The following is a 24,266-nucleotide window of genomic DNA, read 5'->3' as shown; positions in this document are numbered from 1 at the left end:
GTGCCCATAACAAACTTTAAGCTTCTCAGTGAAGGCCTGTGTTTGATTCATTTTGTGCATGGCCAGCATGCTTGACTCACAGTGAGTTCTGAATCAATATATGTTCAACAGTGACTAGTTTAACCCTTGGGAGCGTGCTTGCAGGGATTTGAAAGTGCCCATCAAAATGCAAAGTAACTTTCTTTTGACCATATAATTCTACTTGAAGGAAGTTAATAATGCTCAAATACTGGCCTGAAATATATGCATAAGGCAGATATTATTTGGGAAAAATAGACAAAAAACTGTACTTGAAAAATAACTAAATAAAATTAAAAAAAAAAGAAAATAAATAAGATACTGAAAGGTGTCTGGCACATAGTTAATTACTCAGAAAATATTAATTGTTATTGCTAATATTTTAATATTTATATATTAAAGCACTATTGCTAATAGCAAAACAACTAAACTAACTTAAAGGCCCATTTTGGACAGTGGTTAAGTGGACCATGATACATTTGTACTGTGGATATCACTCAGCTGTGAAAGAAAATGCAGATTTGTGTGCACTGACATAGAGACATCTTGAAACTTTTGTATAAAGTAGAAGAGAAAGTTCCAAGAAAAAATAGAGTGTGGCCCCATTTCAGTTAAAATTTACCTATGTAACTGCAAGTGGACAGTTTTGGAAGTGTGTATATCTAATTGCTAAGCAATGAATACTTTTGGGGGGGATGTAAGTTTTGGTGAATGATGGATTTCTGCCTTTTGATTCTGCAAATGCTTCTTAAATATGGTGACTCAACAAAGTCATCAGACAGGAAGATAGGAAGAGACCTTATATGGGCAGAGGGGGTGCAGAAGGGGCTTTATGTTCAATGAGTATTCATCATCTTCCAGAGATGCAGATGTTCCTTGTTTATTTGCAAATAAACTCTAAGAGGTGGGGGTCGGCAATGCCACTTTATTGATGAGGACATTAAAGTTCAGACTCAGACACAGTCTGCCTAAATCTCAAGTGTATCCTCTTCAAGACTGTAACACTAAGATTCTAATCAAAGTCCATTTTGTACATGAAGACACACAGACTCGGGCAGGCTCACCCAGCTGGATGGAGGTCAGCAGCCAAGTCTCTCCTGTGCTATATATCCCTCTAATTGTGTTTCACATCTGGAGGCTGCCACCCCGACCAGCCAATTTACTCTTTGGAAGGCAAGGCTTCGCATTTTGTTTCTTTGCCCCCACGTCTGGGCCGATCATGTTTCCACAATGAGGTATTTGCTCCACTGATGGGCCATGACTTCTCCTGTCCTTTTATCTTTATAGTGAATTTTCCTTGCAAAATTAGATTCTGTCTATGGCAAGGTGGTGGCATCTGCATTTTATTTGTTTATTTGTTTGTTTGTTTGTTTACTGAGAAAAACTGAGTGGGCAGGAAGAAGCTGGAGGAAACAGCCTCTGTTTTGTGATTTATACCCAGTGTTCACTGATCGGGTGTGGCAGAGCTGTCCACCAGCTTGAGCCCCTGGGGCTGGCAATTGCTTCAGGGCATCTAACGTAGGGCTGGTCTACACTGGGGATGGGGCCATCTCAAAAGGAGCCAGAGGGTGGGCACTAAGAATTAAAATTCTACTCTTTAAATCTCAGACTTGGAAGGAACTTTGGCAGAGGAGACTTAACCCAACTTCTGACCCATGTGAGGGATTTACTGGGGTTGTCCCAGCTGAGTGGCCTGCAGACTCTGCTCCAGGGACAGGGAGCTCGCCATGTCATAGAGGGGTGTGCTCTGTCTTCGAACAGGTCTCACTAGGAGCCTACACTTGCTGGTGGTGCCAAGACCTGCCTGCCCCCAAACCTTGAGGACTGAGATGAAAGGCCCTGAAGATTTACTCGTCACTAATGTGTGACTTGGGACAAGTTGACCAAGGTATTTAGGAGGCCTTACCTGAGAGAATCCTTAAAATCTAACTTCTCACTTTACAGATAGAAAAAAGAGAGTGGATGATTAAAATCCAAGTCTCCTGACCCTCAGTTCAATGCTAAGCAAATGCACCCAATTTGTTTCTACATGTTAAAAAAAACAAGGAGTCATGGACAACAGGGTGGGAATTGACTATCGGAGGGGAGTGGGGAAGGATAGGGGAGAACAATGGGGGGGAAATTGGGAAAACTGTAATAGAACAGCAATAAAAAAATAAAATAAAATATTCCATATACAAGTGAAAAATGTTTTGAAAAATTAGGAACCGTCTTCTTGATCTCACTTCCCAAAATATCTGGCATTTCTGTTTAAGCGCTCTACTCAGAGCTCTAGCCCACACAATGTCACTGCCACCCCAACCAGCACCACCCACCTTCACCATCATCACAGTAACGGGGATGTTGACCTTAAAAAAATCAGAAAGCCAGATAGGGCTCCAGAAGAAATGGCTTCACTTGTAAACAAAAAATTACAGTCTAACGGCAAACTAGAGGCAAGTCCATAGAAACAGAGGCCTGGAATGCTCTTTTATGGACTTTAAAGGGGCTACTGTAAACAGAGTCCTTTGGAGGAAGCTGAAAGTTCAAAGAATAGAGACTTTTCATTGGCTGAGCTGTGGCAGTCTCCCATTGGCTAAGCTGTTACTGGGCCAGGAGGAGTCTTCCTCCTGCTGAGGCAGTTAAGCAGCATTCTTTACTGTGGGAGGTGTGAGGTATGCCTCTTCCCATAGGGGTCAGTGGTGTGCGTTGCGTGCTGTGTGAGAGTTCTCTCTTCCAGCCTTCGGACTTCATTTTAAATGAGGTTTCTGTTTATACATTTTCGCAGTGATGATATATTCTGTGTCTAGTAGGTACGAGGCATTCTGTTAAGTGTTTCACATTAACAGCTGCTTCTTAAGAACCTTATGGGGAAGGGTGAGGAAGCTCCCAGTGAGAGAAATGCCACCTATCGCGGTAGTTGTCTTTCAAGTAGCTTTTTAATGAAGCAGAGGATGTGCTTCTTCCTGCCACATCTCATCGTCTGTGGCTTGCAGTCTCAGAGTAATGCAAGAGTCAGGCTGCTTTGCCTTTGCCTGGGAGGAAATGTGGGTGCATGTGTGTGCATACAAACACACGGGCTCACATGGGCGCCCTGATCCACAGATGCACTGAAAGGAGCTGGGGGCGGGCTATAAAAACTGCCTTCTCATTTGGAATTATCAAGAGTCTCTGAGCACTCGTTTGGGTTTCTCAGACCCAAGCCTGGCACGGCTACTCCCCAACCCCGTTTTTTGTATGTATTGTAGCCATGATTAATGATTAAGGAAGACCAAGGTTCCTGGTACCCAGCTGGGATCATGGGGTGCGTCTCCTTCCCTGAACACACTCTCTTATCTCCCTCCCTACACAAGGGTACCCCCCACACACACACACATTCAAAAGTGTCCAATGAGCCCTCACGGTCTGTAGAGTCAAGCTGAAATACTCCGCCCTGGAAATAAGGTGAACTCCCATTCCTTCTTCCAAAACTTACTTCTTTCATTCTTTGTTATGCTCCATCCAAAGTGGTCTACGTTCCTTTGTCCCCTGGCTGAAATGCCATTCTTTGTTCAATCACCAAGGCCTAGTTCAAATACCACACTGATGCCCTGGCTGGTGTGCCTCAGTGGGTTGAGAGCCAACCTGCAAACTAGTAAAGTAAAGGGTTGCAGGTTCAATACCCAGTCAGAGAGGGCACCTGCCTGGGTGGCTGGCCAGGTCCCCAGTTGGGGGTGCAAGAGGCAAACACACATTGGTGCTTTTCTCCCTCTCTTTCTCCTTCCCTTTCCCTCTCTCTAAAAATAAATAAATAAAATCTTTAAAAAAACACTGTTCAGGAAACCACCAATGAGGTTCCTAGGACCCCTGCTGTAAATGAACTCTCTCTCTCACATCAGTGCCCTTAAACTCATTTTTTTAAAAAAATCTTAAAACATGTATTGATCCCAATAATTTATGCAGGTGACTGATCTGTTACCACCCACCACCCACCCTCCTACCAAACCAGAGATTTCTTTTTGGTACTTCCTATGACTTAGGTGACTTGATATGTCCTATCAAGAACCTATGCTTCCCCCTTCTTTTTGTTCCTGCTTTGCTGTCATCAGGTCTGATGTCAACAGCTCTACCTTCATAAAACAAGTGTAGGTACTTCAGCATTGCTATTATTTCTCACTGGTATTACAAGAACTGCCTGGTCAGCTCTCCTAATCATACGAACCTAGGTATAGCTGACTCAAAAGCCCAAGGTCTTTATCAGAGAGCGATTCAGAGATATTCAGTGAGTCGCATGCACTTTACAGAAGAGGGAGACCGTCATGAGACCATTATTTAGAAATAAAAGCAAAAACAGAATTTATAAGAGAGTGAGAAGGAAAGAGAGAGCAGTCTGAGCAGGAAGTCTAAGAAGAATGAATTGTGGTTTACAAGTGTGGGGTCAATAAATTAGTGGAATGTAGCAAGGAGGACAGCCTGAGCAGTCTTCTTTTGAGTGGGCTAGACACCAGTACTAAAGAGACTCATTTTCATGATTTGTGGATAGTTCAGAAAACTGGGAGCATTTAGCTGAGAAGTATAAGGGGCAGGGTGTTTCTGTTCCCTTCCATCAGCGCCTCTCCTTTTTCGGGGCCAAATCTCTACCACCTCCCTCATCGGAACCTCCCCTGAAGATACACAGCTTCTTATCTCCCAAAAGATACATTCCTATGGTTCAGAGACGTAACTCATGTAGAACCCTGAGCATGCAATTCTGTTACATGGTCATACAGTAATGCGGTGTTAAGCCTTACATTGATGGACCTTATTATTTTTTGATTCATTGTTACTAAGGGAAGTGGGTAGTTTTGTTTTCCTGGCTTTCACTGGTGTCCAGGCTCCTTTGTCTACCAGCTCTGGTCACTCAGTTACCTAACATCACATGCGTGAGTTGTTCTTAGAGTGCACTGCTTTGGATGGACTGGCTCCATCTATTAGAACTGTCTTGGCCACAGTCAGTAGATACTTATGACAGAAATCTCTACCAACCTACCCCTTTGATACCAATTGGCTCCCAAAGAATGGTGCCTGTCCTCTACTGGGGTCCAACCCACTGTCTACCCAAGTATCTTCCTCTCTGAACACAGCATGTCAGGGCAGGTTCTTTTCTGAAGTATCTTTGTCTCTCTGGCAGCCCAGCATCATGCCAGTGGCAGACACTTAGAAAGTGTCCTCGGAATAAACAAGTGAGTGACTGACAATACATACAACCGCTGTCAGTGCCAACAGCCTCCTGTGGTGGGTTTCCTTCCCTGGACACCACACTGATTTAGCTTTGGCCACAGTTCTTTCCACGTACCCTTTCATGCTGGGGCAATAACCCCACTATATCTTCATGCTTTCAACTTGCTACAGTTCAGCCTTTCCCATAACCCTCCACACCCCATCTCATCTTCCCTCCCATCACTACCCCAAGTCTCCCAACCACCTCTCTCTTCCAAATGATACTAAATAACAGCTACCACTCACTGAGTGTCTACTACATGGCAGGTATTTTATGTGCAAGACCTCGCCGGATCCTCACAGCAGCCCAGTAAGTGGGTCTATTCCTACCTGTTTTATAGGTGAGAAAACTGGGGTTCAGAGAAGGAATTTTACAAGACAAATAGCTTAAGTGAAAACTCAGCTATGACTGACTACAGCATTTAACCATTTTATATCTTCCTATAAAAACACCATTTGGCTTCTTCAGATATGCAAGGAAAAGCGCATAGATAGATTTGAACTCTAATGAGCAGTCACCCTGCCCCCCAAACCTGCATTCACTCACAGATCTTCATGGTAACAGCTCTTCCTCCTCTAATCTCATGTCTGCTTCCAGCTGAAGCAGTTACTTGGGTCTCCCATGGGCAAGGCTGAAGGCTAGGCACTGCTCGGGTGCAAAGTAAATGCCAGTTTACAAAGGATTAGAGAGATGAGCGGGAAAAGAACCAAGAAAACTGTATTAAAAGAGTTAACTGTTAGGATAACTCAGAGAGACAAAAGACTAGTGGAGATGTACAGAAAGGTGTCAGGAAGGTGCAGAAACCAACACCCACCATGAGCCTGACCCTGCAGTTGTACAGATGACTCTGGTGGCTTTTAAAGCACCTGTTAGGTACTATGGGTTTTCCATACGTTCTGCATCATCCTCTCAAGAGGTCAGCAAGGTAGACATTCTTTTTTTTTTTTTTGGAGTGTTAGGGATCACTCCCCAGTCCAGGGAAATAAAGTTCACAGTGCTGTGCAGAGACAAAATGGTACTCGTTCCCCACTGCCTAATCTGAACAGCCTCTTGCTGACTAATTGAATTACTCTGGCCCACAAACTAATAGACAGCTGCTAAAAATGGTTATTGTATTATTAATTCACTCCAGCAATTTCACATTAAACCTATACTGTTAATAATTTTCCCCTTCTATTTCTTCCCTCTTAATTAGACTATTTAAAACTTTGAAGGAATAGTCTTCCTAAGCTAAATGGAGGCATCGGGCAAATTACATTTTTGATGGAATACTTCTCTGATAGGCCAGCAAATGAGACTATTGAGTTGTTAATTATTGTCAGAGTTCCACATGACGCGTGCTAATGAGGCAGTCAATCTGAGCTGTCAGTCCCCGAATATTAATGGAGCCAATGGGATGTATCGGGGGAACACTTGTTGGAGGTCCAGGGTGTCCAGTTTGCTGGCTGTACTTGGAAGACTGTTGGCTTCCTGTTGCTAAAGCTAATGGGAACTTGTGATGAGTGCAGAGAGGGGAGGACAGTGAAACAGAGGTGAGGGCAGCCAGACTGGCTTCATGGACTAGGTGGGTGCCCCTGGGGTGGTCCCCTTGGTCAGTGTTCCACATTTATCACTGCTGGCCTGGCTCTGGAGAGCTTACTAACAAGACTGTGTCTTTGGAAACTGCCAGGTAGGAGGAAGGGGCTGCTGAGCAGTCCGGAGAAGGCACACACCTGCAGACTGCCAATCTGGACCAGCCTCAGGCTCCAGTGCCGGCTGGCTGTTGTCTTGGGATTTAGTCCTCACGTCAGCACCAGTCATGTTGTGGGTCCTGAGAAATGTCAGGTTTTATTCAGCAGGATTGGAGGTGAAAAAGAGGGGATGTCATCCCAGGTTTGGGTGTCAGAGAACCCTAAAGTTAGTCTGGAACAAAGCAAAAGCTCAGTAGAAGGGTAGAGATGAGAAAAATTGGATTTGATTCAATAAATGTTTACTGAGCACTTTGTATGCATGATAAAGACTTAAGGTGTCTGTGTAAACTCCCAGGACAGACATTTTCAGAGCATCAGCCTTGACCTTTACTTCTATTTTGCAATAACCCACACCTCCTTCTCTCCATTAGATTGCTTTCTAAGGCTCTGAATCTCTTTCACCAATGCTTTGGGAATTCATTTTCTTTTCCTACCCCATTTCTCCTTCCCTAGTCCATTGCTCACTGGGTTACTGACACAATCTGATTATTACTGGGTCTGTACTCTCTCACCTTCTCTCGCTGTGACCTCTTTGACCTCATCTCCTACAGTCTCTCCTGGTTTGCTCTGCTCCTCAAAGTCAATACTCAGGCTCCCTGCATCTGTTGTAAGTTTTTGTTTCATCATCTCTGAAACAAGGCATCAGCCTGCTGACATGCCAGGAAAGGTATCTGGTCAACACTCCTGGTTTCCACCTCCCTGAGCCTCTCTTCTCTAGCCGTATTATTCCACCTGGTGTTGAATCTTTACTCCTGGGCTCATCTGCCTATCCCTCTGGTAATCTTCAATGATGGCCTAGACATGGGGATGGGTAGGTTGGCGTGGCAAGGCTGCTGGTGCTGGTGACACTTACGGAGCTGACTCCTAAAGTGAAGACTTGCCTCCCATCTCGCAGGAGGTGGGATGAAGGCAGATTCCTATCCTGGGAGCGGTAGCAGACAAGCAGTCTATGAATGTGCATAGATTTTCCAGCTGATTTCTAGGTTTTACTTTGCAAATTTGTGGCGGAATGTAATTACCATAAAAGAAAAAAAGGAATGGAATTTAACTTTTGGAGATATAATCTGACCACTGGCTAACTTACAACGGATTCCACATGTGCTTATTGACGGCTTACTAAACACTGGTTTCTAGATATCTAGGACACGATGAGGGACAGACAAGCAAGATCTTCGCCCACTAGGAGCTTATTTATATTCTAACTGGGGTGGCAAAGAGACAACAAGTAAATCAATACCTACCTACCTACCTACCTACCCACACCCACACAAATACCGATTTCAGATAACAATAAAGGACATGAGGCCACATCTCTTATAGTGTAAAGAGACTTGATAGTGATGATGAGGCAGGTGGATGTGGGGCTGGGCAGTGTTAGGGAGCTGTTATCCAGAGGTAGGTTTGAGCTGAGATCTCAGTGAAAAGAGAAACGAGAAAATGAATGTGGGTCAGGGAAGCATTCCAGGCAGAGGTAACAGCACACATAAACGGTGGAAAAGATGAAGGGATTAAGTCAGTGGACAAACAAACAACACAACTCACGGGCACAGACAACACTATGGTGATTATATGGAGAGGGGCAGGGGTGTGGGGGGAGAACTTGAGGTGGCAAACACACAATGCAATATACAGATGATGTATCACAGAATTGTACACACGAAACCTATATATTTTAATAAACAATGTCACCCCTATAAATTAAATTTAAAGAATAGAGGGCCTGAGAAGAAACAGCTTGGGGAGTTGCAGAAACAGAAATAACACCATCTGCCTGAGTCATGAGAATGAAGGGTGGGGGTGTGGTGCACGTGAGTTGAGAGGGATAGAACTTTAGAGGCCGTGACGATAGCTGGGATTTGATGCCAAGGTCGAGGGGACACTGTCGCATGATTTAAGCTGTGGAATGACAAAACTGGGTGCAGGTGCTTTCTAAAGGTTCCCATTGAGCACCCCTTCTAGGTGAAACCCAGTGCCGGGAGGTGTGTGTACAACAGTGAATTAGATATAGTCACCGCCTTCCTAGAGTTCAGTCTAATGGTGGAGACAGACACACAGCCTGGTATGTGATACAACCTCCCAACAAAAAGACCAGGAGTGGACCCCAATGGCTGAATAAAATCATATTCCCAGGCTTCCTAGAAGCTGGGGGTGGCCAGGAGATTACTTTGCGGGTAACAGGATATATGTGCAGATACATTTTAGCAACTCCCAGTTCCTCCTGGGGAGACTGCTGGTTTTGCATTCTGCCTCCATCCTACTGCCTGGAGCCTGGCTGCAGTGGTCTGCAGTCCCAGCTTGGAGCACACTGCCTGCTGGGAGCCAGACCTTATGGATGGAGGCGTGTGCAGCTGGCCAGAGTCTGCGGCTCTCAGTACTCCTGGAGCAAAGAGCAACCTTCCAGGCTGGACCCCTACCTCTGCACTTTACCCAAGAGATACACACCTCCACCTCACACAGAAGCAAGTTTCATTTTGGCTCTCGATCTCTGAAGACTAACGGAATCCTACCTGTGGAAGTAAAGGCAGCAGGGATTTCTGTATGGGCATTCAGAGAGACAGGAGCGAATTCCAGCTCCTTTAAAACAAATGGCCTCAATTTACTCTGTGCTTCCCTCCCAGTTTCTTCTCATTAGCTGCTCCCCATTCCTCCCAGCTCCGTGCTGAGGCAGGACTGGGTAAGACAGGCTCTCTGACACTGCAGCGTGCTTTGGTGTGTGTTCCTTGCCTCCCCTCTGGCCCACTCCAGGCAGACAGACAAGAGAGAAGCCAGACAACTGTGGGCAGGAGGTAGTCCCCTCCCACAGAGCAGTCGCTCCATTCTGTTTTCATGGTTTTGAGACAGGCAGGCCGAGACAAGTCTGGATTAGAAAAGCAAGAGAACGTAAGCAATTAAACCACAGCATTCAATTCACAAGGCAGGAGGGGAACCAGATGAAAGAGAACCTAACAAATAGGAGATGGCCACCTTTTCAAAGCTATTACTTATTGGCCAAGATCATTTCCTGAATTTTAGCAAGGAAGAAAAAAAGAAGGAAAAAAAAATTCAGCATTGACTAAAATACCACCACCATTTAAACACAATAGGTAGAACATCCCAATTATGCCAGAATCCACATGAATCTGTGCAAGATGTGACAGGAGACCAAAAACATTGCTGAGAAGATGATATGAATGGTCTGTGTGACTGTTCTGAACAGGTCTGTCCTCTTGCTAAATAATGTCTTCGGGCAGAAAGAACAATCAAGAATTGAACAATGGGTATGTGACCCTGAACCGCACCACCCGTCAATTGATCTGAATGTAGTGGGGTCTTCTTTTATGTCAGTTGTTTCCTGGATCAAGGGGACATGGGGGGAGTCCCCGCAGAGGGTTTGGGGTGGTCAGGAGCACTCGGGGGAAGAAATGGTCCAGATGCACTTTAATATTTTAAGAGCCACCACAGTGCGCTGCGCCGTATCTGCTGGATATGAGCCCTGCCTTCAGCAATGAGGAGCTATGGATCCACAGAGAGACCTTCAAGCTTTGAATCAAAAGAAGCCCCATTTATTTTCTCAGCAGCCTTAGAGATGCCCACGTTCTGCAAGTTTTCTTCCAAGCCCTCTGAAGGACCCTGGAGGCCCCAGAAGGAGCCATGCCAGCTGCAACTCATGCACAGAAAATGCTTTGCAATTAACAGAGCTGAGAGTATCATGAAGGTAACCTTATGAGGAAGGAAATGCCCCCAGTAAGCCTCAGACCATAATGAAGTCAGTCAGGCTGGTAAACACCTAAGTGATGGCCTTATTAAAAAAAAATGGCTTTTGAATTCATTGAAGTTTGCAGGGTGAGGCACAGTGCAGACAAATGATGGCTGTTCCATTATTTTCTGTTGACATTTATATGTACCCCTGAATACAGTGGCTGTTGGAGAGATAGATTGAGTTTTCTAGACTCAGGCTGTTCTGCATGCACAATCCAGCTCTTTTGTGCAAACTTAGGGAAGTTACTTAAATTCTCTGAGCTTTTAGTTTTCTCATCTGTAATGAGATTTGGGGAATAATACTCATCCCGCTATGCCATTGTTCAGAGTAATTACAAATGGTGCCAATCAAAGGTAATTCCCTTAGCAGTCTTCTTGCCCGCGCTGGTTCAACACACACTTCCAGGTCTCACATCTTAAACACAACAAGCCGCTGAACTTAATTGGTAATCTCACCATTTAAATCATGTGGGGACTAAGGGTGAGAAAACCCAGTGCTCAAAAGCATGGATTTCAGTTTCATATACCTGAACTGGAGTCCTGTGCTTGCTATTCTACAATAGCTCTATGATCTTAGGCAAGTCACTTAACTTCTCCGAGTCTCATTGTCTTCACCTTTAACATGAGAAGAGCACTGTTAGCTCATAGGGTTGTGGTGAGAATTACATAAGGTGATGTGTAAGCCTAGCAAATAGACACTCACTTAATGTGAGCTTTTCAAGATTCCCATTATTGCAGAAGCATGTTCCTCCTCAGGTCACAGTTGGACTTTGAGATGAGCCAGAAAATGAGTAAGACTTCCAGTCACAAGCACTAGTCCTGCCATCTGGATTCGGATTCCAATTCTACCCTCTACTGGATGTGTGACAGGGACAACTTATGTTATTTCTCTGTTTCTGTTTTCTTCTCTGCAAGATAAGAAGTGATTCTTCTTTTATTTGGGGTTATGCATGTTCTACCCCTTTGTTTTAAGCATTTATTAGCTTATATATTTACTTAAGGCTGATTGATACTTCCCGTGTTCCAGGAACTGTCTCCCTACTTTACAACAGTAATTCATTAAATTTAATCTTCTTATCAATCCTTTGCTATGAGTACAGTTATTATTGCTAGTTTATAGATGAGATATTGAGTAAGAGCTGTTGAGCAAGTGGCCCAAGTTCACCTGGCTGATGAACTGCAGACCTGGGACTTGATCCTGACAAATTCTGGCTTCAGGGTTGGTGCTCTTTGTAATCACCAAGCTATGGGCCACTAGGATAATTAACACCACCTCAACCAGCACAATGACAACCACCATCACAACCACACTTTCTGTGTGCTGATCAGGTACCTAGTATCCGCACTTTACGTGCATGGCTTCATGTCATTCTCACAACAACCCTATGGGCTGGGTTCAAGGACTTGCCCAAAGTCACCCAGTTAGCAAGTACCAGTGCTGACACTGGATTTAGGTCTCTCTAGCCCATGGGCTCTAAGTCCATACTCTCAGGCACTTCATTAGGCTGTTGAAATGGAAATGCACCCAGTACATCACCAGGCACAAAACTGACATGCCCCAAATGACATTTCTCTTTCAGGACTTTTCAACTGGTGAAGGTTGGACTTTCTGATAGCCCTGGACCAATGTGATATCAATCTTTCCCCACTGTCTACTTTGAAGGGTGAATCTGGCGGCTTCAGATAACACATGGATGCATACGCCTCTCCACCTTGCTATCATTTTGCACAGCTCTGCCCAGGGCCTGGCACCTTGTTTACGTCTGTGGAAAAGAAGAATGATCAGTGGAGGTGGGTGGTTTAACCCTGCCTATCTCCTTAGGGGCTGGACAAATCGCTGGATGTGAGAACTCATTCATAAGACTCTAGGGACCTTGAATAAAGGAGAAGGTGTGAATGACCCATCATTGTTTCGATTGCATGTGTCAGATTTCTAATTTGGTCTAATTATATGAATATATGCCTATTACCTTCTCTCAGAAGAAGGTTGGGCTCAGCCAACTCTAACGCAGTGACCTTGCTTCCCTTCTGTATCCATCTTCCACGCTGAGCCAGAATAATGGTTCTAGAAGGAAAATCCAGTAATTCTTTCTCCTCCTTACAACCCCTTCATGGTGTCCAGTTGCCCTTAGGAAAAAAGGCAGGATCCCTGAATATAATCCACTGTGCTCTTCATGGTTGGCCTCTCTTTTCACTTCCTTTCCCATCCTTCCCCACGCCCTGCAACCAACCTTTACTCCCAGAACAACCTTTAGTCCAGAACAACTTGCATTTCCCAAAGGTACCCCAGTGTGGTACCTATTATTTCCCTGTTGCCTTCTGCCTCCAACTCTCCTTCTGATCTCAGCTGGGGCTCTACTTTTCTCTGAGATGCCATCCTGGGCTGTTCACATCTGTCCATCCCCTAATCCCTTATCTACTGGCACCATCTATTATCCCCCCACCTAGTTCAGAGTCTAATACCCAGTTGGTGGGTCCTCCAAGATATTTATTGGTTGAATAAATAAATGAGCATGTCCAATGATTAACAATTACCTTACCTTGTGGAGGGTGAATACAGAGAAACATAGTTAAAATTTAGGACAAGATTAAGGTGCAAATGGAATTGAAATTGTTGTTTTATTCTTTTTCTTTTTTAAATCAAGGTTGTGTTGAATTTTTTCCATTACCATTTAGTAGCCTTATAGCCCACCCATCCCTGCAATCACCACATTGTTGTCCATATCCAGGAGTCCTTTTTCCTCAATCCCTCCACCTCATCCCTCCCCACCCCCTGGAACTGATTTATTTTTTTAAGAGAAAGAGAGAGAAAGGGAGAGAGAAAGAGAAGAGAGAGAGACTTCCACCAAGATGGAGATGTAGGTGGAACCACCTTGCCTCTGTGCACAACCAAATCTAAGAACAACTATTTTTAACAACAATAAACACAACCAAGCCACACAGAAAATCGACAATACGGAGTCCAAAGACACCTAAATGCTCAGCTAAACTGGTAAGAGAAGCGAAGCCGGCAGCGGAGCAGGTTGGCAAGAAAAAAATCCCCGGGTGGTGCGCAAGCGGTGAAAGGCGAGGATCGCGGGCTAGCTACGGGAGCGCACAGGGAAGAGGCGCGGCTGGCTGTCTGCGGTTGGTCGGTCGCGCATTTGCGTGCGGAGAAACCAGTGAGAAGGGAAGCCTGCGCGGGGCAGCGGGCTCGCACAATTCCGATCGGATAAACAGGCCCGGGGGGAGTGGTGTGACTGGACGGACTGGGCTAGCCGAGAGGACCGCCATTGCTCCCTCTCTGACCACGCCCCCACACACAGCGTCACAAACCAGCGACCTGGGTCGCCCCGTCCTGGTAAACAACTAAGGCTTCGCTCCGCTTACTTAAGGGCACGAATAGACCAAAAATGGCTCTAGGACAACTCAGAGCCCCAGAACCGATAGATCTAAGCGATGAAGAAATAGCCAGTCTTTCAGATGCACAGTTCAAAACACTGGTTATCAGGATCCTTACAGAACTGGTTGATTTTAGTCACAAATTAGAGAAACATATGGAAGCTAAACTAATTGAAATGAATGGTAATACAAAGGAAACCAATAGTAATGGAAAGGAGATTGGGACTCAAATCAAGGGAGTGGACCAGAAGGAAGAAAAAAATGATCGAACAGAAAAGAATGAAGAAATAAGAATTCAGAAAAATGAGGATAAGCTTAGGAACCTCCAGGACATCTTTAAACGTTCCAACATCCGAATTATAGGGGTACCAGAAGGGGGAAAGGCACAGCCACCAGTGGAAAACTTATTTGAACAAATAATAAAGGAGAATTTCCCCAATCTGGCAAAGGAAATAGAATTCCAGGAAATCCAGGAAGCTCAGAGAGTCCCAAAGAAGTTGGACCCAAGAAGGTACACACCAAGGCACATCATCATTACATTAGCCAAGATTAAAATGAAGGAGAGAATCCTAGAAGCAGCAAGAGCTAAGGGGACAGTCACCTACATAGGACTTCCCATCAGACTGTCAGCGGATTTCTCAAAAGAGACCTTACAGGCAAGAAGGGGCTGGAAAGAGGTATTCCAAGTCATGAAAACCAAAGACCTACAACCAAGATTGCTCTACCCAGCAAAGTTTTCATTTAGAATGGAAGGACAGATAAAGTGCTTCTCAGATAAGACCAAATTCAAGGAGTTCATCATCACCAAGCCCTTATTATATGAAATGTTAAAGGGACTTACCTAAGAAAAAGAAGATAAAAAAGATGAACAGTGAAAGGACAGCAAACTCACAGTTAGTAACAACCACACCTAAAACAAAAGCAAACTAAGAGGACAGCTAGATCAGGAGCAGAACCATAGAAATGAAGATCACATGGAGGGTTAGCAACAGGGGAGTGGGAGGAAGAGAAGGGGGGAGAAGGTACAGAAAATAAGTAGCATAGACAGTAGATAGAAAATAGATAGAGAGGAGGGTAAGAATAGTAGGGGAAATACAGAATCTAAAGAATTTGAGACACGTGTTCATGAACTAAAGGGGGAAATGGTGGGGGAGGGGTATGCAGGGTGGAGGGGAATGGAGGGGGGGAATAGAACAAATGTAATGGCATAATCAATAAAAAAGTTTTTTAAAAAAAGAGAAGAGAGAAACATCCATGTGAGAGAGAAACATTGACTGGCTGCATTTCCTATGTGCCCCGACCAGGGACCAACCCCACAACCTTGGCATGTGCCCTGACAAGGAATCAAAACTGCAAACTTTCAATTTGTGGGATGACACCCAGCCAACTAAGTCACTGTGGCCAGGGTAGGAACTGAGTTTTTTTAAATTAATCATTGTTTTTCTCTAATTCCTGCTTGATCCTGGTACTCATTCATTTTACAAATACTTATTTTTTTATGCTGCATTGCCAGATAATGCCCTAGACTCACCTGCCAAGATAAATATATATTTTTGGCCTCAGAAAGGTCACAGTCTAATGGGGAATGCGGATACACCAAAAAGAATCTCATAAAATATGTACCAGTACTTTGAGATCATGCCCTGTGCCAAGTTCTTTTTCACATACCATTTGCGATTTTCTCTGCAACTCACAAGATGGGCATTGATCCCATTTTTACAGATGAGGAAACTGAATTTCCGGGAGATTTAAGAGGGCAACTTCCCTTTGTTCCATCATGCAATGGAGAAACCAAAATAAGTACTGGTATTCCTTAACACCTGTACTCTTTTCTGTTATGCTACCTAATTCACACTGCGCCGGGCTGTTAATACAGTTGAATAGCACTTTGTACGGCTGCTGTCATTTTTATGCATATTACCTTGGCTCAGTCTCACAAAGCGCTGTTTATGGTGCAGACGAGGACACTATTACAATCCTTCATTTACAGGTAGGAAAACTGAGACCCCAGGAGGCTACTAGGGAACAAATCCCCAGGTCACGTATTAATGCAAACAGGAACAGAATCCAGGCTTCATGATGGTGGTTTTTTTTTTTCTTGGCTCTTTCCAAGTACACCCTCCAAAACCAGGCCGCTCCCACCCCAGACATGTTATTCCTTTTGTCCACAGGAGACACGGACATTCATTTCCTATGTTCGGCTCTGCCCTAAAGCTGATGATGGCAGTTTTACAGACGACTCCAGAGGCCCTGCACAACACTCCCTGTCCCCAGTCAGTGCTTACACTAAGTTTGCTTTCAGGCCTTTATCCATTGCTCCCCTTTCAACTGAAATAGGAAAGGGCCCCAGAGACCATGGCCAGCTATTGCCCCCATTTGAGCATGGCCCGTTCGCCCAAATCATAGCTCATTATCTGGGCTTTAATATCTTATCACAATATTGTTTTCTTCAGACTGATAGCAATTCATTACTTTTAAGTACACAGGGGGATAATTCCTGAAGAGGACTGATCATCTCTCTGAGATACAGTGCTTGCTACTAAAGAAAAAAAAAGAATATTCCCAGGAAGAGATTCCTTTAGCCCTCATTGTTCTCAACCCTTTATTTCCTTAGTTCAACAGGCATTTACTTTCTTTTCTGTGTACCTAGCTGTGTTACAAAGGAACAAAGAGAAACATGATGAGGACCCTTCCTCTTAGGGTAACAACTGTATTAAAAAAAAAGACAGATGTGTGAAAAAGTAGCTCTAACTCAGAAAGATTATATAGCACTGTAGTAAGACGTTGAGGTTTGCTGGCAGGCAAGTCATGAGTTCAAATCCTAGTTCTGCCACTTCATTAGAATTGCGTCCTTGGGCCAGTGAGTTAATCTCCCAGAGTCTCAACACTTTCACCTGGCACAACAAAGACAATGCAGGTACCAATGTCAATGCCTTATTTAAGGATGACATGAGATAATATATAGAAAATCCTGGTTAGTAGCCAACACATAGTAAAATATTCAATACAAATCATTATTTTTATTAGAATAGGAATGTTTTACTATTACTATTTTCCAACACCCAGGCCCTCTGCAGGGCTGCCAGCCCTTTAAGGATGGGGTTGCCTGGTTTCTTCTGTCATCATCCTGGTTAGCAAAGGGTTCATCACACATTTAATTCTAAAAAAAAAAAAAAAAAAACCTCTGAAAAGTTCTCATTAGGCCTTTCGCTAACGACCCACGAAACCGTCGAGAAAGGGCCAGGCAAAAAAAGCTCCACTTCTGGGTGAAGTGGCAACATGTTGTGTTGTTTCGCTTCAACTGGTGGTGTGACAAGGGGTTCAAAAAATAAACCCACATTTAAAAACAATTAGCTAACTGTATTTTGGACATACAGACAAAAATGAGAAAATTCATGCCATTCTCTCATATATATATTTTTCAAATTGACTACTTTCATACAATCTTTAGAGGAGGCCTACTTTGCGTGGGCCCTGTGCTGGGTGCTGGACAGAGAGGAGCGAAACCCTGCGCCTGCGCTCAGGACAGCGGCAGCTCCAAGGCGCCGGGGCGGAGGGAAGAAATAAGAAACACACCAGGTGGGCCGCCCAGTGATTCAGCTAGAAATTGGTAACACAGTGAAAACTGGGGCCGTTCGTCTGGGATAGAAAGTTGGGCTGAGAGCACACTGCTTAGCACTATAGTTGACCACTGTATTCTTTACACGTACGTCCCTTTGTTTGGGAAATTATGTTACTCTGAGATACTGCAATTCTGGCCTGGTTTTTTTCTTTGAATCTCTTTACACTGGAATAATTTTTAGGTTTAGAGAAGAGGTGCAATGGCACAGAGAGTTTTCTATACCATCCACCCGAATTCCCCGAATGTTAACAACTTATATAATGATTTGTATTGGTCAGGGTTCTCCAGAGAAACAGAACCAGTGGGGGATAGATGGGAAGGGACTGATGATGAAGGGTTGGCTCATGTCATTATGGCGGCTGCAAGGCCGAAACCTGCAGAGCCGGTGTCCCAGTGTGGGTTCCACGGCTGGCAGGCAGCTGTCGGTAGAGCCAGTGTCTGAATGTGAACACCGTCAGGGAGGGCAATTCCCTCTCACGCAGGCAGGTCAGCCTTGTGTTCTGTTCTGTCCCTCCACGGATCGGAGGACGCCCACCCACACTAGAGAAAGTAATCTACTGTATTTTGCCACATGGAATGCACACTTTTTGCCCCAATTTTTGAGGAAAAAAGAAGGATGTGTATTATACATGGGTAGTACCTGAAATGCCTTGTATCTGTTCTTGGGTTTTGTAATTATTTGTTACATAAGAGCTCTTGTACCAAATGTTCAAAAGTAAGTGCTAAAATTCCTTTATAATACAAAATACAAGTATCTAAATATACAGACACAATTGAATTTAAAAATTAAAACAAAAGCTTTGTTTTCCTGAAAGTTTGGGCCAAAAACATGGGTGCGCATTAGACAGAGGGGTGCATTGTGCATGGCAAAATACAGTACTTTACTCAGCCTATAGATTCAATGTTAATCTCGTCTAAAAACACACTCACAGAAACACCCAGAATGATGCTTGACCAAATACCTGGACACTCCACATCCCAGTCAAGTTGAAGCATAAAATTAACCATCATATACCACAGCATACTTATTAAAACTCAGAAATTAACATGGAAACCATACTATTAACAGACTATAGGCTTTATGTGGATGTCAATTGCCTTCCCATTGAAATAGCCTCTGTGTCACACCAAGTGACTTCAGAGTTAGGCACCCAGATTGGGACCATTGGATCTGCACTGCCAAAACAGAGCAGGATGTTCAGCCACACAACACGAACAGACAAACAGAAAGACCACTGGCTGAGTAGATGAGATACTTGCATCTCAGTCCTGGCTTAGCTACTAACAGATTTTACCCAGGTCCTTGTGCAAATTGCAGCATCTTCCTGATTCTCTATTTTTTAAAAAATCTAACTCAATAAACCAAAACAGTCCTTTAATCTCTAAAAACTTGAGAAGAATAACACACACACACACACACACACACACACACACACACACTGACCCAGTGTGGTTCTGCTCCCAGAGGCGCCAACTCAAGGGGAGTGTGCCCTCAGGCCCTCAGCTCTCAGTGCTGGTAGGTTCAGTGTAAGCCTTTGCCCTTTTCTAGCCACAGTGAAGGACCCTCTCAGCCCACCTTGAAATTCTCTGAACTCGTGCCTCTCATCCCCCATGGCCGGGACTCTTGTCTGACCCGCCCCTCTTCTCTGAATGACACGTGTCCTGACAACCTCCCGTAAGGGTTCACGGCTTCTCATCCTTCTTACTGATTTTCATGACTTGGTCCTTGGCTCTGAACCTCTTGGGTACTAAACCCAGATAGCACTCTGGGGTCCAGGATACTGGCCCTGCCCTGCCTCTAGCTCCACCACCTCTAGCTCCAAATGATGCTTACACCATCATCATTTTTATGTTAAGACTATGTGGTTGCAGTGAATGACCGTGTTTCTTGCACAAGCTGAGACACTGATTTGCTGCTCAGATACGTGTGTGTGTGCGCACACATTCTGCCTGTTGGGGACAGCTTGTGAGGGCTTCCCTGAACAGATCTTTCTGCACTGAAGAAGCTGCCAGAGACAAGTGGTGTGACTTTTAAAGAACATTTCTAGATGCCTTGTAGAAAAAGATTGAAACAACGAGAAGCCAAGTTCAGCCCAGCACAAAGCAAAAGTGCTCCGGATCAGCTCAATAGCAGCAATTGCAAAAGACTGGGTGGCTGATGCACTTGACCCAAAGCCTTTATGTTCATAACTCTCCTCTCCATTGTCCCATTTCCATACCCTCTCCTGGACGAATATAAACTACAGGAATGTCAGCTCATTTCCACAATGGAAATTCAAAGCCATAATTATAACTAATGACATGCTTGAGTGGCTAAACCATCTTAAACCTCTCCCTACTGTGTGCCAGGTCCTGCTGTCAGTAGGTATGAACTAGGGAGAAAAGGTCAATCAGCCATGATCTTAAATATCAAGGAGCTCATTAATTGGAGGGAAGGATGAGTGGAAATATTATAAATTATGTATCTATACTGGGCCTGAGGGGGGAAGGGGAAAGACTGCAGGGTCCAGGACTCACGGCGCACCTGTGGGTTAGGTAGTCAGAGGTTAAGGTCCACGCATCCCTCCTTCAGGCTCTTGGACTGAAGAAAAACAGATGCTCCTTCCTGCTGCTACCACCTTCATTTCCGGCCTGACCTGCAAGACTGAGCCTGTGTGGCCTGCTCGTGCACGACTGTCTACAGTTCAGCCCACACTGCTAGAGAAGCCAGATTCCACTGCTCTAAAAGTGGATTCTGACAGTACTTATACAACTGTATAAACTTATCCAAACTCACTGAAATGTACATTGAAACTGAGCGAGTGTTATGGTATGTAAATTATATCTCAAAAAAGCTCTTAAAAAAAGGCAGATTCATCTTCTGGATATATTTGTGATTGTGCAGTTCTGCAGATCAAGCTCATCTGTGCTTCCCTAACTTCTTCAAGACCAAACCCATGCCTCTGGCTTGACATTCAGAACACAATGCACAGTAAAGCTTGGCTCTGTGCGGTATCTTTGGCTTTCGTGGGGGGCTGGCCTCCCCTGGGATCTGCATGTTCCATCCCATGCACCCCATTTCTCTCCATCCTACTTCCGTCCATGTCATCCCATCCCACAGGACCACATTGGCTTTGCTTTAAGCACTTCCTTTAGCAATGCACAGCTCTACGAGAAGTGTCAAGGATAAAGAAATGAAGAAAGCAAATCTCTGCCTTGTGAGAGCTCACAGCCTCACCAGCTCATTGTGAAGACAGACATGGAAATGGGCCATCAGAACGCTAATTGTAGTCCTTACTGTGTGCTGGGCATTGTTTCCAGTGCTTTTACATAGAAGAGCTCATCTCATTTTTATGACTACCCTGTGCAGAAGGTATTATTCTTATATCCATTTTACAAAGGAAGAAACTATAGGAAAAAAGGATCAAGCAAAATGCTTAAGGCCACAAAGCAAGTAGGTGGTAGAGCTGGAATTGAAATCCGGACAGCCTGGCTCCTGAGTCCGTGTCTTAACCTCCATGCTATAGAGCCCCAGATCAGAGGTAGAAAGGTTTCCTGAAGAGGTGGCTTCTCAGCTGATCTGTGGAGAGATGGGATCTGCCCCACAGACACATGGCAGGGGAGACAGAATGCAAAGCATGGGCAAAGATATGAATGCATGCAGCAGATGTGTTGGGGGACCACCGACAGTGGAATGTGGCTGATAAGTAGAGGGAGCGCTGGCAATACTGGTGGGAGATGAGGCTCGAGATGTTGTGAGGGACTGGATCATATCAGGTACAGGTCCTATATTAACTAGGATGCCTTTACCTCAAAGAAGCAGAAAAGTAAGGCTGAAATTGGCTTAATCTATAAAACAGAGATTGTTGCTTATATCAGAAAGTCCTGGGACAGCGAGGATTTCAGAGTCATTCAATTCAGCAGCCCCACTGTGTTGTCAAAGGCCCCTGTTTTCTATTTCTACACTTGGGCACGCTCAGTGTGGGTTTATTTTCCCAGATGACTCACTTCATGGTCTCAAGGAGACAGGCGCATGCTCCCTCCTAGGGACACGCCCACGCAGCCTTTCCCAACACAAGCACACACCTCCCAAACCCTGATGGACCTCACTAGGCTTGCAATCCACAGCTCACCCCAGGCTAACCCTCTAAACCTGCCAAGACCGCCTTTTCTCTGACTTCTCAGTGAGCCGAAGCAGCCCAGCCTAGGCTCATTTCCCTACCTAGTCTCTCTCCTGTTCCTTCTTCTATCCTAGGCCCTTCCCTGTTTCACTGTCCCCAGCTTTAATAAACATCCTCTAAAAATCACCTGGACTTGGGTTGTGAAACCTTTTCTGCATGAAGTCAAGTACCCACACACTATCAGCTGGCCTCAGGCAGACCTGCGCTAGGCCAGGTCCCCTTTCTGGTAATGGTATGACATAAACATGTGACTCAGCATTCACTGGAAGGCGATACTACTAAGGAACTATGAGAGGGACCCAACCTTATACTTTCTAACAGTAAAATCGAGGTTGCAGTGATCTTCCCATCTTCCGATGCTCTGTCTCCCCTTCTGAACACAGCGTGGAGCAAAAGTATGGAAAATAATACAATACTTAACAAATAATAACATAAGAATAAACTGTTTTTTACTCATAACTATAAACGTACTTTTGCCCCACCTTGTATGGTTTGTATGTTGAGAGACCCCTGCCTTGGGCCCAGTGTCCAGTTGGCAGCTCTGGGACTACTAGACCAACAGATGAATACAAAGTGCCCTTATTACACCATCAGTTTAGTGAAGTGACTGGAGGTGTGTATCAGTGTTATTCATTAGCTGAGCACCTACCATGGTGATTAGCTTTGGAGATACAAAGACGTAAAGAACACTGCTCTGGCCTCCTTGGAATTTTTAGTCTAGTTAGACAGACAAACCAAAACAGAAAAAAGAAGAAGAAGAAAAGGAAAAAGAAAGAAAGAAGAAAAGAGAGAGAAGACAGAACATTTTCAGACTTCCTGGGCCAACATGGCCAAGTCCAAAATCAGGAAGCAAGCACTCCTATGGTGTTTCCATTTCAAGAACAAGGAGAAATCTTCCAGAAAGACCCTCCCTCATATGCTTCACTGGCTAGGACTGAGGTTCCCATACCAACCCTGACCAATCACTGCCAGGGAGTATGCACCACATTAGCTTACACAGATCATGATGGAGCTCTTAGAAAAGGATGGGGCTCACCTTGCCCGGTGTCACAGGGTACATATTTGCATAAAACCCAGGTTAATGAGTGAAGAAAGGGGCAGTGAATGCCAAGGAGGAAATCAGCGCCTCCAAAAGAAAGCTTACTCTTTTTCCTGAGGATGCTATTGGTGGGAGATGGGGAAGTGAAGGCACTCAAAGTAAAGACACAACCAAACTGAAGTTCAGAATCAATCTTATTTATAGTTCTATCAATTTTTACACAAGCCTGCATTCGTTACCCCTCCTTCCCTCCCACCCTTCCTTCCATCCTTTCCTCCTTCCACTTCCCTTCTGTTGAACACAAATCTACTGAGGTTTATAATTGTTTTCAATACTATTCTTAGTGCTGAAATCATAGTCCTGAGCGACACACACACAGTTCCTTCCTGCATTTTCTGTGAATGACCGGGTCTGTCTCCCTCCAACACATTCCAGCCCCTTCTTGCATGAAGCCTTTTATGAACACCCAAGCCCCCAGTAACCTCTCCTGTCTAACACCAGTTTTCTCCCATCCCTGAGGCTGCTTGCCAATTTGTGCGGAACCTGGTGTGAGAAAACAGAAGAGCCTTTAGACCTTAAAACCATCTCAGAACCAGAGAGCGTCTGTTTATTTTCCCTATCCCTGACTTAAACCCCTGTCTCTTTGCACTCTCTTTTAAAATTCTCTGGTAATGATTATTGGTTTTCTGTAGCTGAAGGGGAAAATTAATAAATTCCTCAGCTGCACAACTTTCTTGAAATCTAATAATGATCGTCAACTGTTAGCGCTGGGATGAAGGATGAAGATAATAAAACAAGGAGGGAAGGAGAGGAAGGCAATGTAAGGGCAGGGTGAGGGGGATCAAACCTGTCTTCTTTGACCTGTTCTTCAGTAAGACTCAGGATCAAGCCTTTGGGAAAGGAAAATGGATTTCATCATTCCGACAACTCGAGGTGCGGGGGCAGGGTGTTGAGGGACAGGAAGAGGATCAGGTACATGAGAACGGTGAGTGGTCCAGGACTGATGCAGACCAGAGGATTAATGCTCCACCGTTATCTGTGAAGGCTTTCCCCAGCCCACTCCCCACCTCCACACCTCAAATAAGAATCACAGGCTTCAATTAGCTTAAGTGATTGGCCACAAGTATGCCCTTTGCCAAAAATGAGATTGCCTTTATATTTCAAGATAGGAAAGAGCAGGACAAAGTTCTCCAACATGTATTAAGCTAATGCAGGACGTGAGGAGAGGAGAGGAATGATAACGGGTAGGTATAGACTGACCATTGCTATTTCCTGCAGGGAGTTTATCTGATGTGTATCTCGGAAAGCACTGGGTAAACTCGAAAGGGTCTTTGGGATGAGACAGTTTTAGGTATGATTC

The 24,266-nt window shown here is 44.6% G+C and overlaps 1 protein-coding gene and 1 non-coding gene across 3 annotated transcripts in view; one reads left to right on the top strand and one right to left on the bottom strand.

The window, feature by feature from the left end:
* Positions 1-24,266, bottom strand: part of ASTN2 (astrotactin 2) — an 817,144-nt gene that overhangs the window by 387,930 nt on the left and 404,948 nt on the right. The window lies entirely within an intron of this gene.
* LOC119056331 (small nucleolar RNA SNORA21) lies at positions 17,265-17,403 on the top strand. The gene has a single exon (XR_005083865.2). It is a non-coding gene; the product is annotated as a small nucleolar RNA SNORA21 (small nucleolar RNA).

This window comes from Artibeus jamaicensis, unplaced genomic scaffold (assembly GCF_021234435.1).
Source record: "Artibeus jamaicensis isolate MK-2021 breed Jamaican fruit bat unplaced genomic scaffold, CSHL_Jam_final scaffold_1964, whole genome shotgun sequence".
Taxonomy (NCBI): domain Eukaryota; kingdom Metazoa; phylum Chordata; class Mammalia; order Chiroptera; family Phyllostomidae; genus Artibeus; species Artibeus jamaicensis.
This window is presented reverse-complemented; position numbering and strand designations above follow the sequence as displayed.